General features: G+C 40.3%; 1 protein-coding gene across 2 annotated transcripts in view; it reads right to left on the bottom strand.

Moving 5' to 3' along the window:
- WASF2 (WASP family member 2) overlaps positions 1–19,122 on the bottom strand; it is a 78,871-nt gene extending 59,749 nt beyond the window's left edge. The window contains exons 1-2 of one of the 2 annotated variants that reach the window (XM_081308024.1): positions 18,937–19,122; positions 14,504–14,573 (exon numbers count right to left, since the gene is read on the bottom strand). The gene's annotated coding sequence lies outside the window, so the exon portion shown is untranslated. The remainder of the gene's footprint in view (positions 1–14,503; positions 14,574–18,936) is intronic. The other variant, XM_081308023.1, reaches the window with a different exon arrangement.
- Between the last annotated feature and the right edge of the window lie 746 nt (positions 19,123–19,868).

Below are 19,868 nucleotides of genomic sequence, written 5' to 3'. Positions count from 1 at the left end.
ATACCTAAGGTGAGAAGAGACATGGCAGAATAAGAATCAAATGGGCAGGGGGGTGAAAAAATAAACCCACAACTTCCAAAGGCTACATCAGCAAATAGATTTATTTTTTCCTCCAGAGAGAACATTCATTTAGAAACAGAAATAAAAAGTTGTGATATAGTCCCTTTCCTAGATAAAGTATATAAACAAACAGCCTCCAAGGATTATGACTGAACTATCACAATTAACATTTTCAGGAATTATCTAGAAAGAAAACCACCTAGGTGAAATCTTCTCAGTTTGCAGATAACTACAGTGACAGGCAGAAATATGAAGGTGCAAGATTTTGTGTCCAGAAATGAAAAACAGCTTCCATGTAGATAAAAATAAGGTAATGCAGTAATGAAAAAGTAGTCCAAACTATAATTATCAGAAGATGAGCTCTAAAGTTACCTGTTGCAACATAGGGAAGGAGTTTCAGAATTCCTGGACTGTATCCTGAATATAGCTACAAAAAGGGCAACAAAATGCTAGCTGTTATTATGAAAGTTTGAGAAACACAGAACACATTATCCTATCCTTGTACAAATCAAAGTGTGTCTGTACTTAGAATACAATGTGCAGTTGTGGTCACCTTAATACAAAAAAGCTAAAACAGAGAAGGACTAGAAAGATATCTGAAAAAAACAAAGGACAGAGGGGCTTCTGTATGATAACAGATATTTTTTTAAACAGAGATATAGCTATGAAGGTCACTTTAACATGAAGCAAAGAGTGTGTAAATAGCAGAAACCTATACATTAAATCCAAAGAAAAAAGGGGTTTAGGCAAGTGATAGAGCACTTGCCTGGCAAATAGCACACATTCACCAAACACCAGAAGGTTCTACCAGAAGGAAAAAACGATGAAAAGGATGGAAAGAGGGCTGGGGATGTGGCTCAAGCGGTAGCGCGCTCGCCTCGCATGCATGCGGCCCAGGTTCGATCCTCAGCACCACATACCAACAAAGATGTTGTGTCCGCCGAGAACTAAAAAATAAATATTAAAAAAAAAAAAATTCTCTTCTCTCTCTCTCTCTCTCTCTCTCCTCTCTCACTCTCTCTTAAAAAAATAAAAAATTTAAAAAAAAATTCTCTCTCTCTCTCTCTCCCCTCTCACTCTCTCTTTAAAAAAAAAAAAAAGGATGGAAAGAGACCTCAAGGGAGGAGGAAAGAAGAAAGGAAGGAAAAAAATATGTATGTGTACATATATGTATGTGTATATGTATGTATGTGTACATACATGTATGTGTATGTGTATATCTATACACATACACACATACACATACACATATATATTTTTTCCTCTTCCTAAGTCCAGGTTTTAGACAAGATTTTTAAAATTCTAGCCGCAGTTGGTTTAGCTGTGTGACAATGGGCCAGTTATTTTAATTTTTGAGCCTTTCTTTTCTATAAACAACTAATTTGAATGACTGCTGTGAGAATAGAGATAAGCACACTGCCTGGCAAATAGCACACACTCACCAAACACAAGCTATTGCTTTTATTAGACCAATAAAAAGGGCCCAGCATGGTAGCACTGGCCTGTAATCCCAAAAACCCAGGAGGCTGAGGCAGGAGGAGCACAAATCCAAAGGCCAGCCTGGACAACTTAATAAGACCTTGTCTCAAAATAAAACATAAAAAGGCCTGGGGATGTAGCTCATTAATAGAGCACCACTGGTTTTAACTCCTAGTACAGCAAAAAATAAAAATAAAAAGTAACTTTACTATTACCCAATCCAATAGATAAAAGTAATAAAGACCATTATTCAGGTCAAGAGTATACAATATAAACACAAAGTAACTCAAAGACAATATAGATAAATTCATAGGTAACACTTCCATAAGAAACTCCCACTGGGCCCAGTGGCATGCCTGTAATCCCATCGGTATGGGAGGCTGAGGCAAGAGGACTGTGAGTTCAAAGCCAGTCTCAGCAACTTAGTGAGGAACTTAGCCACTCAGTGAGACCCTGTCTCTAAATAAAACATAAATAAGGGCTGGGGATATGGCTCAGTGGTTAAGTACTCCTGGGTTCAATCCTCAGTAAAACAAATGAAAAAACAAACTCCCAAGAGAAGGGCTGAGGACGTAGCTCAATGGCAGAGCACTTGCTTGGCATGCTCAAGGCCTTGGGTTAGATCACCAGCAAAGGAATAGAAGGTAAGTAATGGAAGGGAGGAAGAAAGGGAAGGGGAAGAAAAGAGAAATACCTAAAAGAAATCATGAATTTTAGGCAACAAAATCCTAACTTTTGAAGTTAATATTTTCATGCCTTCCCAACAAAAGAAGGCTATAAGTAGAATTCTGCCTTTTAACCAAAATGGTGCTAAAGATAAAGAAGGGAGTTCCTGGCTATCCCAAAGTCAAAGCCAAACTCAGAACAAAGGCTTGGAAGGCCAAGAAAGCATTACTGAAAGGCATCCATAGCCAAAAAAAAACAAAAAAACCTTCATGTCACCCACTTCTGGGGCTCAAGTCACTGTGCTTCAGGAGGCAGCCCAAATATCTTTGGAAGAGTGACCCTCAAACAAACAAGCTTGACCACTATGCCATCATGAATTCCCCTAACCACTTAGTCTGACATGAAGACAGAAGACAAAAACATATGTGTTCACTGTGGACTTCAAGGCCAAAAAGCACCAGATCAAACAGGCTTTAAAGAAACTGTATGACATTAAGTTGGCCAAGGTTAACACCTCAGTCAGGCCTGATGGAGAGAAGAAGGCATATGTTCAACTGGCTCCTGACTGCAATGCTTTGGGTGTTATCAACAAAACTGGGATCATCTGAGCCATGTTGTGGCTCAGTGGTAGAGCACTTGCCTAGCATAGTGAGGCACTAGGTTCTTTGTTCCCTGGCACCACATAAAAAATACAACAAAATAAATAAAAACACAAAACAAAACTGGGATTATCTAAACTGAATCCAGCTGTATAACTGTAAATAAACATTTTTTTCACCATTTAAAAAATGGGGCATACACAGTGGCACACATCTGTAATCATAGCAGCTTCGGAGGCTGAGGTGGGAAGATCACAAGTTCAAAACTAGGCTCAGAAGCTTAGCAAGGCCCTCTAAGCAACATAGCAAGACCCTATTTCAAAATAAAAAACAAAAAGGGTTGGGGATATCGCTCAAAGGTAGAATGCCTCTGGATTCAATCCCTGGTACCCCCAAAAAAGGTGGGGCTGAAGATGTAGCTCAGTGGTACACACTTGCCTAGCATGCAAGGTCCTGGGTTCAATCCCCAGTACCACCAAAACAAAAATTTAAAAATAAGCCAGGCACAGTGGCACACACCTGTAATCTCAACAATTTAGGAGGGTGAGACAGGAGGATCATAAATTCAAGGCCAGCCTTAGGAACTTAACAAGACCTATCTCAACAATTAAAAAATAAAATAAAAGTGCAGGAGGCTAGGGATGTAACCCAGTGGTACAGTGTCCCTAGGTTCAATCCACAGAAAAGAAAAGGAAAAGACATAGAATCTGGACTAGATAATGTATCTGACCAAATATGCCCACCCACCCACCCTCTTTCTCTCTCTCTCCCTTTTTGCTATTCTGGCAGTTGAACCCAGGGTCTCACACTTCTGTTAGGCAAGCACTCTACCACTGAGTTATATCCCCAGACCTTTTTATTTTATTTAGAGAAAGGGTCTCCCTAAGTTTTCCAGACTAGCCTTGAACTTGCAACCCTTCTGCCTCAGTCTCACAAATAGCTGAGATTAAAGGTACGTACCACCATACTCAGTTACCATTTTTAAATTTAAAATAACAATTATGGGGCTGGGGATGTGGCTCAAGCAGTAGCACGCTCGCCTGGCTTGCGTGCGGCCCGGGTTCAATCCTCAGCACCACGTACAAAGATGTTGTGTCCGCCGAAAACTAAAAAATAAATATTAAAAATTCTCTCTCTCTCTCTCTCTTTAAAAAAAAAAAAATAACAATTATGGAGCATCATTGAACACTGAACTAATTAACAATATCATTTAATCCTCCCAATAACTCCTCTGAGATATACTCTGTATTTGACAGTAAAATGAGATACCCAATTTTCAGATGAGAAAACCAAAGCTAAAAGAGTTGCATCATTTATCCAAGGCTTCAGAGGTAGTGTAAGGGAGACTATAGGTAAACCCAGATGGAGAATGACTCTAGAACCTATACTTGTTTTTTCTTTTCTGGTGATACTGGGGATTGAATTCAGAGATGCTCTACTACTAAGCTACATCTCCTGTCCTTTTTATTTATTTTGAGACAGGGCCTTACTAAATTGCCCAGGCTGGCTTCAAACTTCAAACAGCTTCCAGAGTTGCTAGGATTACAAGGGGATGCCACCATGCCCAGCCAGAATCTATACTCTGAATTTTTTTTTTTAAGTACTAGGGAATGAATGCAGGAGTATTTTAGCACTGTGCTACACCCCCAGCCCTTTTAATTTCCCAGTTGCTAAGATTATAGGTAAGCACCACCACACATAGTCAGATTCTATACTCTTTAAACAGAGCAATACTGCCTTTGTTGAGAAATGTTGGTTGATGGGTATGTAACAATGGGGGAGGTGATATAGTAAGCATTCCAAATGTTGCCTGATGCATCCAAGTCAGCCAAAGTTACAGGCAGCTAGACAGTCCAAGCATGAACATGGAAATAACAAGAACTGATAAAAAAGGATATAATAAAGTTAATGTAAAAAGAGAAACCTAAAAATCCTTATACTGTGGTCTCACCTGCGATAAACAAAGTTCAGAGAAAGAAAAAAATGCATCAAAAATATTAATTAGGGGCTGGGGATGTGGCTCAAGCGGTAGCGCGCTCGCCTGGCATGCGTGCGGCCAGGATTCGATCCTCAGCACCACATACAAACAAAGATGTTGTGTCCGCCAATAATTAAAAAAAATAAATATTTTTTAAAAAAAGAATTTTTTTAAGAGAGAGAGAGAGAATTTTTTAATATTTATTTTTTAGTTTTCGGCGGACACATCTTCGTTTGTATGTGGTGCTGAGGATAAAACCCGGGCCGCACGCATGCCAGGCGAGCACGCTACCGCTTGAGCCACATCCCCAGCCCCCCTAAAAAAAAAATTCTTTAAAAAATATTAATTAGTACAGAGCACGGTGGTGCACGCTGTGATCCCAGCAATTCAGAAGGCTGAGGCAGGAGGAAGGCAAATGTGAGGCCAGCCTGGGCAATTTAGTGAGACCCTCAGCAACTCAGCAAGACCCCATCTCAAAATAGAAAATAAAAAGGGCTGGGGAAGTAGGTCAGTGGTAGAGCACCCTCAGGATTTAATCCCCAGAACCAAAAAAAAAAAAAAAAAAAAGGTAACTGGTAGGATGTAAAGGTGATTCTTTTTTCTCTGCTTGGTATTATCTGAATTGAGCAATTTTTTTTTCTTTTACAAATAGCACCCTTTATTTTCCATAATTGGAAAAAGGCAGAAACAAAAATAAATTTAAGGAAAGTTTCACTCTTTATTCACTTCTGCTTGTGTAATTTGTTGCAATGAGCATGTATTACTTTTGTAATTTCAATTAGATTCTTAAATAAATATTAGAGATGGGAAATAAATTACAAGCAAATACCAAAGTTAAAAATGGATGTGGAGGGCTGGGGATGTGGCTCAAGCGGTAGCGCGCTCGCCTGGCATGCGTGCGGCCCGGGTTCGATCCTCAGCACCACATACCAACAAAGATGTTGTGTCCGCCGAGAATTAAAAAATAAATATTAAAAAAAATTCTCTCTCTCTCTCTCTCCCCCCTCACTCTCCCCTCACTCTCTCTTTAAAAAAAAAAAAAAAATGGATGTGGAGGGCTGGGGATATAGCTCAGTGGTAGAGCACTTGCCTAGCAAATATGAAGCACTGGGTTTGATCCTTAGCATCACATAAAAAATAAATAACGATTGGGCTGGGGATGTGGCTCAAGCGGTAGTGCGCTCGCCTGGCATGCGTGCGACCCGGGTTCGATCCTCAGCACCACATACCAACAAAGATGTTGTATCCGCCGAGAACTAATAAATATTTAAAATTCTCTCTCTCTCTCTCTCTCTCTCTCTCTCTCTCCCCTCTCTCACTCTCTCTTAAAAAAATTAAATAAATAAATAAATAAATAAAGGTATAGTGTCCATCTACAATTAATAAAGTGGAGTTGGGCACAGTGATGCACACTTGTAATCCCAGCACTTGTGACGCTGAGGCAGGAGAATCACAAGTTCAAGGCCAGCCTCAACAATTTAGAGAGGCCCTAAAGACTTAGTAGTGAGACCCTGTCTCAAAATAATAAAAAATGTTTAAAAAAAAAAAAAGGACTGAGCTGGGTGCAGTGGTGCACGCCTGTAATCCTAGTGGCTCAGGAGGTTGACGCAGGAGGATCAAGAGTTCACAGCCAGCCTCAGCAAAAGTGAGGCACTAAGAACTCAATGAGACCTGTCTCTAAATAAAATACAAAATAGGGCTGGGGATGTAGCTCAGTGGTTGAGTGCCCCTGAGTTCAATTCCTAGTACCCTCTCCTAAAAAAGGGCTGAGGATGTGGCTCAGTGGTCAGACACCCCTAGGTTCAATCCCTGGTAGGGTGATGGATACTGGGGTGGGGATTGTAGTAGCTCAGTGGTAGAGCACTTGCCTAGTACATGTGAGGCCCTGGGTTCAATTCCCTGTACTGCAAAAAAAAAAAAAAGACTTCAATTTATACGGATTCACACATTAACATGGCTGAATCTCAGGAACTTTTTGCTGAACAGAAAAAGTCAGGGGCTGGGGATATAGCTCAGCTGGTAGAGTGCTTGCCTCGAATGCACAAAGCCCTGGGTTTGATACTTGGCACCACACACACACACAAAAAAGATCCAAAAGAGTTACATACTGTATGATTCAAAAATAGGTGAAATTGAGGGCCACACCTAGTGATGAATGAATGCCTGTAATTCTAGTGATTCAGCAGCTGACACAAGAGGACTGTAAGTTCTAAGCCAGACTCAGTAATTTAGTAAGGCCCCTAAGCAACTTAGTGAGACCCTGTCTCAAAATAGAAAGGGCTGGGGAATGTAGCTTAGTGGTTAAGCGTCCTTGGGTTCAATACCTGGTACCAAAGTCTCGGGGTGAGGGGGAACAGGTGAAATTAAGCCAAGTGTGGTAGCATTTATATGCAGTCCACAAAGAAAAACAAGAATAGGCAAATTAATATGTGGGAATCAAAATCAAGAGTGGCGGTTACTAGGACTGGGGTTGTGGCTCAGCAGTAGAGCACTCACCTTGCACGTGCGAGACCCTGGGTTCTATCCTCAGCACCACATAAAAATAAATAAGTGAAATAAGGGAAGTGTGTCCAACTACAACTAAAAAATAAATATTAAAAAAAAAAAAAGAGTGGTGGTTACCTATTAAAAAAAAAAGCAGGGGGGCTGGGGTTGTGGCTCAGTGGTAGCGTGCTCGCCTAGCACACATGGGACACTGGGTTCGATCCTCAGCACCACATAAAAATTAGGTAAAGATTGTGTGTCCAACTACAATTAAAAAATAAATATTTAAAAAAAAAAAAAGCAGGACTGACTGGAAAGGCGAATGAGGGAACTTTGGAGAGTTATAAAAATCCTCTCACTTGTGGGTTGGGATTGTGGTTCAGTGTCAGAGTGCTTGCCTCACATGTATGAGGCACTGGATTTGATCCTCAGCACCACATAAAATAAATAAATAAATAAAGGTGTTGTGTCCATCTACAACTAAAAAAATATTTTTTAAAAAAATGCTCTTATTGGAGGCTGGGGATGTGGCTCAAGCGGTAGCGCACTCGCCTGGCATGCATGCGGCCCGGGTTCGATCCTCAGCACCACATACAAACAAAGATGTTGTGTCCGCCGAAAACTAAAAAAAAAATAAATATTAAAATTCTCTCTCTCTCTCTCTCTCTCTCTCTCTCTAAAAAAAAAAAAATGCTCTTATTACTAGGCATGGTAACATATACCTGTAATCCCAGCCATTTGAGAGGCAGAGGCAGAAGGATCACAAGTTCAAGGTCAGCCTCAACAACTTCTTGAGTCTCAATAAAAAATTAAAAAAGGACTGGGGATGTAGTTCAGTGGCAAAATGCCCCTGGGTTCAATCCACAGTGTAAAAACAAAAAAGAAAGAAATTATATCCCCATCTCCCTCCTTCCCTCCCTCTCTCTCCCTTCCTTTCTCTCTCTGGCACCAAGGATAGAATCCACTAAGTCACATCCTCACCCCTTTTTTATTTTTTATTTTGAAACATGGTCTTGCTAAGTTGCTGAGGCTGGCTTTAAAATTGCAATCCCCCTGCCTCAGCCTGGAGGCATGCACCACCACACCTGGCACAATCTCTCTCAACTGGGCAGTTAGCTACACATCTGCCAAACACCTAATTATACACTTGCATTTTTGTGCATTTCACTGTATGTAACTTTAGTGTTTTTAAAAATCTCATTATAACAAAAGTTTCTATCTAAAATCTGCCACTTGTCAATTGAATGACTTTGTGGTAATCTCTCAAAATCAATTTATTTTATAAACTATAGCTACTAACATAATTTATCTCAAGTGCTGGGGACTGATTGTAATAGTATATATTAAAGTGGGAGCACTGTGCTTTGCAAAATATCACCCATTGAATAATGGAACTTTAAAAGTGAAGAGAGAAGCAAAATTTGTCTTCCATCTCTCATAAATCCAGATGCCTCTGATATCAGGATTACATAGTTCCCAATTGTGAAGGGAAGAGAATATCTATGAACATGGCCCAAGACCTTCTACACACTTAATTTCAAGACCTGAAATGAGAGAAGGTTTTATAACTGAGTACTTGCTAGAACAAAGAGTTTCAATTCTAAATACTTAAAATAATTACTCCTGTTACTTGGCTATGCTGATTACAAAATTTAAATTTCACAAGTCATATTATACATGTGTGTAATAAGCATGTATGCGCACATGTTACAAAATTTAAATTTCACAAGTCATATTATACATGTGTGTAATAAGCATGTATGCGCACTATGTATTCAAATTGGAACAAAATGATCACACTACTCTTTCCCAAAAGGGTTTCTATTTTCTAAAAATAAGAAACTTAAGGGCTGGGGATGTGGCTCAAGCGGTAGCGCGCTCACCTGGCATGCGTGCGGCCCGGGTTCGATCCTCAGCACCACATACCAACAAAGATGTTGTGTCCGCTGAAAACTAAAAAATAAATATTAAAAAAATTCTCTCTCTCTATCTCTCTCTCTCTCACTCTTTAAAAAAAAAATCCTTAAAAAAAAAAAAGAAAGAAACTTAATTTTGCTCAACTGAAATTAATCTTACAACTAAGAGAATGTATCTCAGGGGTTGGGGATTTAGCTCAGTGGCAGAGCGCTTGCCTCGTATGTGCAAGGCCCTGAGTTCAGTCCTCAGCCCTGGGGGGGAAAAAAAGAATGTATCTCAGATTCTTCCATATTTTACCAGGAAAGAAAAACAGATCTTGAAAGGAAATACCACAAGCAAAGTTTAATACCCTCTCCTATCAATCTCAAAACTGTTTATTCGTTTGGAAATCATAATGAACAGCAAATTTTTCTAAGATACTTCTGTATCTGAACATTATTTTCTCTGCAAGCATTCAGTGATTCTTAGTTCTATTCTTCTCTCTTCTAATTCAATTCTGTTTGGTTTCTAAGTTAAGAAATGTATTTCTGGGGCTGGGGATGTGGCTCAAGCGGTAGCGCGCTCGCCTGGCATGCATGCGGCCCGGGTTCGATCCTCAGCACCACATACAAACAAAGATGTTGTGTCCACCGAGAACTAAAATAAAAAAAATAAATAAACAAATAAATTCTCTCTTTCTCTCTCTCTCTCTCTCTCCCCCTCTCCTCTCTCTTTAAAAAAAAAAAAAAAGAAATGTATTTCATTTGCATAAATGGTAACTATTCTGAGATACTATTCATAACTATACATTTGAATTCTCTAGAATACCATTCATAACTTCAAATGGAACAGGAAAATAACATTCATTCAACTTCACCTTAATGGTGACTAAGACATGAATGACTATATTATGCTGTAGAGAGTTGGCCAAAAGAAAGTGAAGTTCGCAAATGTCATTAATATCTTGTCATTAATTTACGAATGTCCAAAAGACCATCACCTTGACCAATCTACCTGACACAAAAAAACGCTGAACTAAAAAAGCATGTCAATTAGTAAAACATGGTTTTTAGAATTACAAAGTATCTATTCAGGGACATTAAAAGACATATCTTATTTATAAAGTCAAAAATTAGCAAAGACGAATTGTGATAAATCTTGGCAAGTTCTTTTTAAAAAGCAATACTGGTTATTCTTTAAGTGTTAAACTTTTAAGCCATGAATTTTTCTGAGAAAGAGTATTTCATACAAAGTAATCTTTTTTTTCAAGGGGGGAAGCGGAGAGGGGGCACTGGGGATTGAAGTGAGCTATATCCCAGAAGTAAGCTATATCCCAGCTCTTTTTATTTTTTATTCTGAGATAATTACTTGTGATCCTCCTGCCTCAGCCTCCCATGTTGTGGGGTCACAGGCATGTGCCACTACACCTGGCACAAGGTAATAATAATACTCTTATTTTTATAATAATTTTATATTATTTATTTATTTTTACATGGTGCTAAGGATCAAATCCAGTGCTTCACACATGCTATGCAAGCGCTCTCCAACTGAGCCACAAACTCAGCCCACAAGGTAGTAATATTCTAATAGTTCTTTTTTTTTTCTAATAGTTCTTTATGTCATCTAATCTTAATCAGTGACAGAAATTGAATTTGAATTTACATAGATCTGCATAAATAATTTAGCTATCTATACTGTTCTAATATATTTCAAATGAATAAAATTTGAACAGAATGAAAATAATGGGACTATTTTAAATTTGTCACTTTCTGATTTCCTTCATTTTCGTTTCTTATCCAGAGTTAGTGACAAGAGACTATATAACCAGACAGAAGGAATATAGAAGAACACATGTTTGAAGACATCCATACTCATTTCTGTTACTCTATCACCTTTACCCCTGTTAATACAGTGGTTCTAAAAAGGAAGCAATATTGTCCCCCAGGGTTCATAAAATATCTGGAGACAATTTTGAATGTCACAATTAGGGGAGTGAGTGCTACTGGCATCTAGCAGATAGACACTAAGATCCTGGTTATATATTTCTGTGTGATCATGAAAAGAAATAAAGATAAGCCAATTCAATGAAGCAGAAAAAAAACGAGGTCATAATTTAAGCATTATTAGCATCTACTAAGTCTGCATCCCATGTTGTGCATTGGCCATACAAAAACAGAACAATAGCTGGAATCGAGGGTGCACACCTGTAATCCCAGAGGCTCAGGAGACTGAGACAGGAGGATCGCTAATACAAACACAACAACCTCAGCAACAGTGAGGTGCACTAAACAACTCAGTGAGACCCTATCTCTAAATACAAAATAGGGCTGGGAATGTGTGGCTCATTGGTCGAGTGCACCTGATTTTAATCCCTGGTACTGCTCCCCCCTCAAAAAAAAAAAAAAAAAAAAGAACCATTATACTCCTGCCCTTAAGGAGCTTTGTCAGGTACAGGAGTTTCACAATTTGTCTGATATCAGATTTGACTGTCTGATAAATGCTTTAACAAAGAAGACATAAACGGGAGCCATTCAACTTTTCCTAGGGAAGGGAACAGGGAACAGTCCTCTACACCAGCTCTAAGGATGAGTAGAAAGCATCTTACTTCATAGGTTACTTTTCTCTTCCCAAACAAGGAACCAACCATTTCTTTACTCAACATACAGCTACGGAGTGTCAATTTTATGTTCCATGTATTATGCTGTGTTAGAGATCCAGGCAAATTACAACTTTCCATTACTTCCTTTGGCATCACTGGTGTCTAGCAGTCTATCTCCTATACCCAAATCCCCAAGAACTCTGCATTTCTACCTATTCCCAATTTAGCTGTTGTTGTCCTTAGTCAAACCTAGTAAGGCCAACAACCAAGAAGGAAACAAAACTTTCAGTTACCTGTTGAAATAGACTGCATCCAATCCTGCCTAGTCACAAAATGAGGGTGGTAATGCTGGCAAAGAAGCCAACAGTGAATTGACTATGGGTACTGCCAACCATTTGACGTGTAGATATTTTGGAAAGCTATTTTAGCTTACAAAAAAATCTGGGTCCTCTTCTACCCTATGTAACTCATGTCAGGAACAATAGCAAATTAATCAAAAAATATGTGAGGGGCTAAGGTTATGGCTTAGGGGTACAGCACTTGTCTAGCATGTGTGTAAGGCCTTAGGTTTGATCCCCAACACCACATGGGGATGGCGGGGGGATTTATTGAGTGCTTATGATTTGTTATGTCAATGATTCTCAACCCTAGCTATGTATTGCCAGGGCTCCCATGGGAGATAAGGACATTTTTTATTTTATCTATTTATTTACTTATTTTTAGATACTAGGGATTGAACCCAGAGGCACTTTAGCACTGAACTACCTTCTAAGCCCTTTTTATTCCTTTTATTTTAAGACAGGTTACTTAGGGCCTTGTTAAATTGCTGAAGCTAGCCTCGAACTTGTGATCCCCAATTCAGCCTCTGGAGCCACTGAGATTACAGGCATGCACACCCGGCAGATATGCACATTTTAAAGAAAATTTCTGATAGAAGACAAGTTTGAAGCCCTGGCCTTTAGGCATTACAGAATACCAAAGAAAAACAAGAAATAGTATCTTTCTTCAAAATTTACCCATACTCACAACAGAGTAACTTATAATAAAATGTTAGTCCACTAATTTGTAATTCTTTTGCAATATTATCAGTGCTTATGAAATAGAAGAAACTGGGTAGTCTGGATAAGAATTGTTCCTATTCCCTAGTGTAATCATACACCTACTCCACCTGCAATTCCTGATACACTGTTCCACACACTTTCTCTCTCGCAGACAGTAAAGTTTACCATTCTCAGGAATTAAGGAGACACCCCAAGTAAGAGGATGAATTGAGGTCCTCAAACCAAGAGGCGGTGTGATTTCTTCAAATCCATTTTGTCATAGGGCTGCCACTGCTTCTTCCCCGCCTCCCCCATACTGGGGATTGAACCCAAGGGCACTTTACCACTGAGTTACATTCCCAATCCTTTTTATTTTTTGAGATAGGGTCTTGCTAAGTTGCTTAGGCCTTGCTAAATAGCCAAGACTGTCCTAGAACTTGCAATCCTCCTACCTCAGCCTCCCAAGTCACTGGAATTATAGGCATGCACCACAATCCAGCTCATAGGGTTTCTTCTAAGCAGAAGAAATAAATCTTCATCCTCCAACAATACCAATCAACCTCATTTTACAGTAGAAGTGTCTGAGAAAAGGTAAGAGTATCTTAAGTCTGAAAAATATACTCATGGAGGCCCTTGACCACTTAAAGAAACAACCAAATTCATATGGTTAGTAAATGAATGTCTCATACAGCACACACTTAAAATAAGATAATAAGGCTGGAAATATAGCTCAGTTGGTAGAGTGCTTGCCTCACATGTACAAGGCCCTGGGTTCAATACCCAGCACCACAAAATAAATAAATAAATAAATGAAATAAAATAAGATGGTAATTTTTTTTGCTAAATTAAATATATTAGTAAACTCCTTAGCAAGATGTGCATATTATGGGAGCTTCATAAATTAAAAATAAAGAAAAAAATTGACCTAAATTCCATCTAGTAGTGATTACCTCAAACTAAAGGACCCCCTTGAAAGGAAAAAAAAAAATCAGCTTTAAAATTCTGCCAACAGGGCTAGGGATGTGGCTCAAGCGGTAGCGCGCTCGCCTGGCATGTGCGCCGCCCGGGTTCGATCCTCAGCACCACATACAAACAAAGATGTTGTGTCCTCCCAAAACTGAAAAATAAATATTAAAAATTCTTTAAAAAAAAAAAAAAAATTCTGCCAACAGGGGCTTGGGCTGTAGATCAGTGTCAGAGTGCTTGTCCAGCACGTGTGAGGCACTGAGTTCAATCCTCAGCACCACATAAAAATAAACAAATAAAATAAAGACATTTTGTCCATCTACAACTACCAAAAAACAATTCTGTTTTTTTTTTTTTAATTCTGCAAACATAGCCAATTCTGCTGGTACACACTATATTTACGGCTACCCAAAAGGCTGAGGCAGGAGGACTGCAAATTTGAGAGCAATTTAGCAAGACCCTGTCTAAAAGAAAGAAAAGGGGCCAAGGATGTAGCATGTAGCTTAGTGGCAAAGCACCTTCTTAGCAAGTGCATCCCTAATACCACAAAAAAGAAAAAAAAATCTGTAAACATAAATCTACAGATCCTCACCTGATTAATTTTTATCTGAATCATACAGAAAAAGGTAAAATTCTCTTTAATTTTTATACAAAAAAGTATGAGCAAAGACCCTAAAATTACTGTTTATAAAGAGGTAGAGGGCTGGGGATGTGGCTCAAGTGGTAGCGTGCTCACCTGGCATGCGTGCGGCCCGGGTTCGATCCTCAGCACCACATACAAACAAAGATGTTGTGTCCGCCAAAAACTAAAAAATAAATATTAAAAAAATTCTCTTCTCTTCTCTCTCTCTCTCTCTTAAAAAAAAAAAAAAAGAGGTAGAGATGGCTGGGGATGTAGCTCAGTGATAATATGCACAAGACTCTCAGTTCCATCCCTAGCACCACACAAAAAAAGAGGTACAGGGTGTCATTTTAGCATCTCAACTCTTTAGTGAGAGCACTAAAGGTATATTTTAAGGCTAGATCAGTGGTAAAGAACTTGCTTGGCCTATGTGAGGCCCTGGGTTTGATCCCCAGCATCATTAAAAAAAAAAAAAAAAAAAAAAAAAGGAGCTGGGGATATAGCTCAGTTGGTAGAGTCTTGCCTCATGTGCATAAGGCCCTGGGTTCAATCCCCAGCACCACCAAAAAAAAAAAAAGGATAAATGCTAATAGTTACGGGAAAATGCACATCAGATAGATTTTAATTAAAGTCACAATTGTACATGACAGAAACAAAAAAAAATCTATGTAATACTATTTTTGAGACCCATGACTTTGAAATTAACATGGTTATACAATATTTTTCCTTTAATTGTTTCCATCATCATATAAGCTTTACCTATGGAAGTAATCAATCCCTTCACTTTGATTCCGAAATTCAAAAAGTGTGAAAAAAGACTTTTTTATTATTCATGTGGTGACAAAACATGACAGGAGCCTATTTATAGTATGCATTTATCCCAGTTAGACTTAGCATTTAAACATTTTACTCCTAAAATAGTAATGTGTTTGAGTATAAGGTGCTGCTCTAGAGCTCTCTGGGGTGTTACATAACATACAGTATATATTCCACATTTGTTTACTAAAATCTCCAAAACTTCTAAATTCAGAAACACATCTGGTCCTAAGATTTTTTTTTTCTCCTCATGGGCTTTGAATAACATACCATGGACTAGTATACCAATTAAGACAAAATCATCTTATATAAAAAATATAACTAATACTGAGAATGAGGGGCTGGTGATGTGGCTCAAGTGGTAGCGCGCTCGCCTGGCATGCGTGCGGCCCGGGTTCAATCCTCAGCACCACATACAAACAAAGATGTTGTGTCCACCGAAAAAACTAAAAAATAAATAAAATTCTCTCCCTCTCTCTAAATAAATAAATAAATAAATAAATAAATAAATAAATAAATAAATAAAAATAAAAAATAAAAAAAATAATACTGAGAATGAATATAGATCTTGACATGCACCAAACCTAATGTCTTAACAACTATTAAACACAATCCTGGAAAAGAAAGCATTAAAAATTTTTCTTTTTTCTTTTTTTGTACCAGGGATTGAACCCAGGGGCACTTAACCACATTACCAGCTCTTTTTTACATTTTATTTAGAGACAGAGTCTCACTGAGTTGCTTAGTGTCTCACCAAGCTACTGAGACTGGCTTTGAATTCACAATCCTCCTGCCTCCCAAGGTACTGGGATTAGAGGTGTGTACCACCTCACCCAGATAAAAAGACTTTAAAAAATTGTCAAAAAACAATCACGTCGGCTGGGGTTGTACCTCAGAGTGGTAGAGTGCTTGCCTAGTACTTGTGAGGCAAGCACCACATATAAACAAATAAATAAAGGTATTTTGTCTGTCTACAACTAAAAATATTAAAAACAAACAAACATGTGGGGCTGGGATATAGCTCAGTTGGTACAGTGCCTGCCTCATATGTACAAGGCCCTGGGTTCAATTCCCAGCACCACAAAAAATAAACAAACACACACGCTATTTTCAGGTGATGGTGATATTTGCATCTTCTGAAATCTACATCAATTCCTCTTAGGTTGAAATCCACTGATTTAAATCACAGTTAAGGGCTGGGGATGTGGCTCAAGCGGTAGCGCGCTCGCCTGGCGTGCGTGCGGCCCGGGTTCAATCCTCAGCACCACATACAAACAAAGATGTTGTGTCTGCCAAGAACTAAAAAATAAATATTAAAAATTATTAAAAAAAAAATAAATCACAGTTAAAACAGAGCTAAAGATTAGCCGGACGCGGTGGTACACCCCTGTAATCCCAGCAGCCCAGGAGGCTGAGGCAGAAGGATCGTTCAAAGCCAGCCTCAGCAAAAGAGAAGTGCTAAGCAACTCAGTGATACCCTACCTCTAAATAAAATACAAAAAAATAGGGCTGGGGATGTAACTCAGTGGCCGAGTGCCCCTGAGTTCAATACCCAGTACCCACCCCCCAAAAAAATAGAGCTAAAGATTGAAAATTTTAATTATGTTGAGAAAATGAATCTTCAGTGATAAATAACTTTCTCAGTAAAATGTTCTGATTTCTCAAAAATTTATATCAGAGGTATGGGGTTGTAGCTCAGTGGCAGAGTGCTTGCCTAGCACTCACCAAGCCCTGGGTTCAATCCCCAGTACCACAAAACGAAAAAAATTATATCAGAGTCTAAGATTTAAAATTATTTCCCTGTGGAAGATAATTTATAAATGTCCAACAAATTACAATGGACTTTTTCTGTGAAAGCAGAGCCTCGAACATGAATAGAGGTAAATCTTTGAACAGGAAGAAGAGTTTCATAGTTCTTTCCTTCCTTCCTCCTTAAGTTGCTGCTTTTCTGGTTTTAGAATTTCAAACAAAGAAAATACATATTGGCTCCACTACTAAGAAACGCCCTTTTCTTAGCAACTTCCTCCTCCAACATTCTTCCACCATTGACATCTCAGAACAATACCCACAGCAGAACCTACCCTTTTGATTAATCCAAAATTCTGATGTTTAGAAAAATTAAGAGCTGCAATTTACGGTACCCAACTACTGCCTACCAAGTCCACAGTCTTCTCTCTCATCTAGAAGTCAGATAATAGAAAGAAGAAAGAAACATTAAGATTCATCAGGGCGGGCTGGGGATATAGCTCAGTTGCTAGAGTGTTTGCCTTGCAGGCACAAAGCCCTGGATTCAAACCCCCACCCCCGCACCAAAAAAAAAAAAAAAAAGATTCATCAGGGCTAGGCTGTTGTGCTTTCACCCCACAGAATCCAATGAAATTTGACCTAATAAATGGCAAGGAAACGTGGCCTTCTTAGGGAGGAGAAAAAGACACTGGGCTGGCACCACCCTGAATCAAAACTTAAGTCTGTATACTTTCTTCTGCAGGATACCCAATCAGAATTCAAACTGAGCCCCTGAAGTTCTGACACACTTCAAAGTGACTTTTAAAATTTGGAATTTTACAATTTAGACTTTTCCAACTCACATACTCAACAAAGGGGATGGATTTACAATTAACCAACAAGAGATCAAGACCCTGCCTGTCTCTCCATGCCAGAAGTCAAATTAAATGTCTGGGACCAGAACTCTCCCTATGTTTGTGACAATGCAAACATTATCTTTTAAGTAGGCAGTGACTTACCCCTTACCCAGTGATTGCCAGAGGAAACACAAACTACACATTACCAGAAGCCCTGGGCAAGTCACTCGGGTTCTCTGAAACTTAATTTCCTTATGTGCAAACTCTCAAGGGAAGTTGTAAAAATTAAATAACAATATATGCCTAACCAAGGTTTGGCATACAGTAGGAGTACCATAAATGTTCTTCTCCTCTTCCTTCTCCTGCCTTCTGGGCCAAAATTCCAATCTTGGCTTCAAGAAGCTCCAAGGACTTTTTCCTCATCTCTGATTCTATATTCAGGTGTATAAACCTTCCCCATCTCATAGGATCTAGGACTGCTGGAGGACCCAGAGAACCCAATCCCACCGCGTCCCACCCCGTCCCATCCCATCCCATCCCATCCCATCCCGGTCTGGGTAGGGCACCCACCACCTTCGAAAACAGCCCCTATAGCCAACTCTCCTCCTTAGTCTGCGGACCATTCTGTGCGGGGCACACGCGCGCGCCTATACACTATGCCCTACCCACCGCTCCCCAACTTCACAGGCCAGGAGCCTTAAGGAGCACCTCAATTGCTGCATGGTCCTGAGACAGACACTGAGGCTCATCCTGGGGAAGAACTTCCCCGAAGAGCTGGGACCCAACTCAGGTACTCCTGCCGACAGTCTTCGTTTTACAAATGGGGATACTAAGGCCTGAAGAAGGAAGTGACTTGTCCAAGATCACAAAGCGAGTTGGGGACAGAGCCATGTCAGCTCGGGACACTTTCACAGCCTCACGGACTCGCAGGCCCCTTCACGAAACCGCTGGGGACTCCAGGTCACCCCCTCCCTTAGGGGGTAGGGTGGACTAAGACGCCACCCGCCGCCGACTGCTCGCTGGCCTCTGCCAGTCGGCGGCAGGAGGTGCGACACCCATTCCCCCTGGACTCTGCACGGTTCGGGAGGGGCGGCCCAGCTGCGGCCGGCGCCTCACAGCGGGGCCCGCCCAAAGGGACTTGTTGCTCACCTGGCCTCGCGCAGTCCCCCTCAGAGACAGGAAAAGCCGGCCAGCCGCCCTATCTCAACACGGGATTTGCTCCCGCCGACCGCCTAGCGGGCTGCCACACAGCCGGACCCCCCTCAACGCGCAACGCCCCCAGCCGCGCTCGCCCGGCCCGTGTCCGCCATTACGCGATCCCCCGCCCTGGGACGCAGCCACACCCCGCCAACGGCTCTGATTGGTTCTCCGCTCGACCCGCCCTGGACTTCCAGTCATCCCATTGGCCTGAATAGAATGCCAGTTAAATACCTACGCAAAAGACGTACTCAAAGCTACCGTCCCGAGAGCTCCACCCGAGCAACTTCCGCAATAGGAGTAAACAGCGGGAGGCAAACCAAGTGAAGTGGGGGTAGACATTTAGGTAAATCGACTCCTAAATTCAGAGTAGAAAAATCTCACCAAAGAAAGGGTAAAATCTCGCTTAAAGTGTGTTGAAAGACGAATTCTTCTTATTGGAGTCCAAAGAACCAGTATTTTGGGGGATAGGAAGGGGCCAAGCCTGTAAACTTTTCTGTGGACACCCCTCAAGTTGCAAATAGTTATATCCCTTCACTTTGGGTCTCTGGCAGGGCCGAAAGTAAGGTGTGAAAAGTGAGTCACTGGCTTTAAGAGCCCGCCCCTAAGGGATCCCAGTGTGTGTGTGTTGCGGGAGAGGGTCCTGGAACTGGGAGCTAGTTGAACCGCCAACTCGCTCTGCAATCTCAGACAACTCCCTGAGCTTCTCTGGGTCTCAGTTTGTCCTTCTGCAAAGTAGGCGCAGTAAACTCAGCATATCCTCCTCACCTCCTGAAGGTGATTATTCATGCCTGAGTGGGCACATGCAAGCCTTATTGATTATAAAAGACTGCAGCCGGATAACAATATAACAAATTAATAAGTTAGCAAAGATGTCCATTTAG

Source organism: Spermophilus citellus, assembly GCF_964194105.1.
Source record: "Spermophilus citellus genome assembly, chromosome: 9".
In the NCBI taxonomy this organism is placed as follows: domain Eukaryota; kingdom Metazoa; phylum Chordata; class Mammalia; order Rodentia; family Sciuridae; genus Spermophilus; species Spermophilus citellus.
Note: the sequence above shows the minus strand (reverse complement) of the source record. Positions and strands in the feature narration are given on the sequence as shown.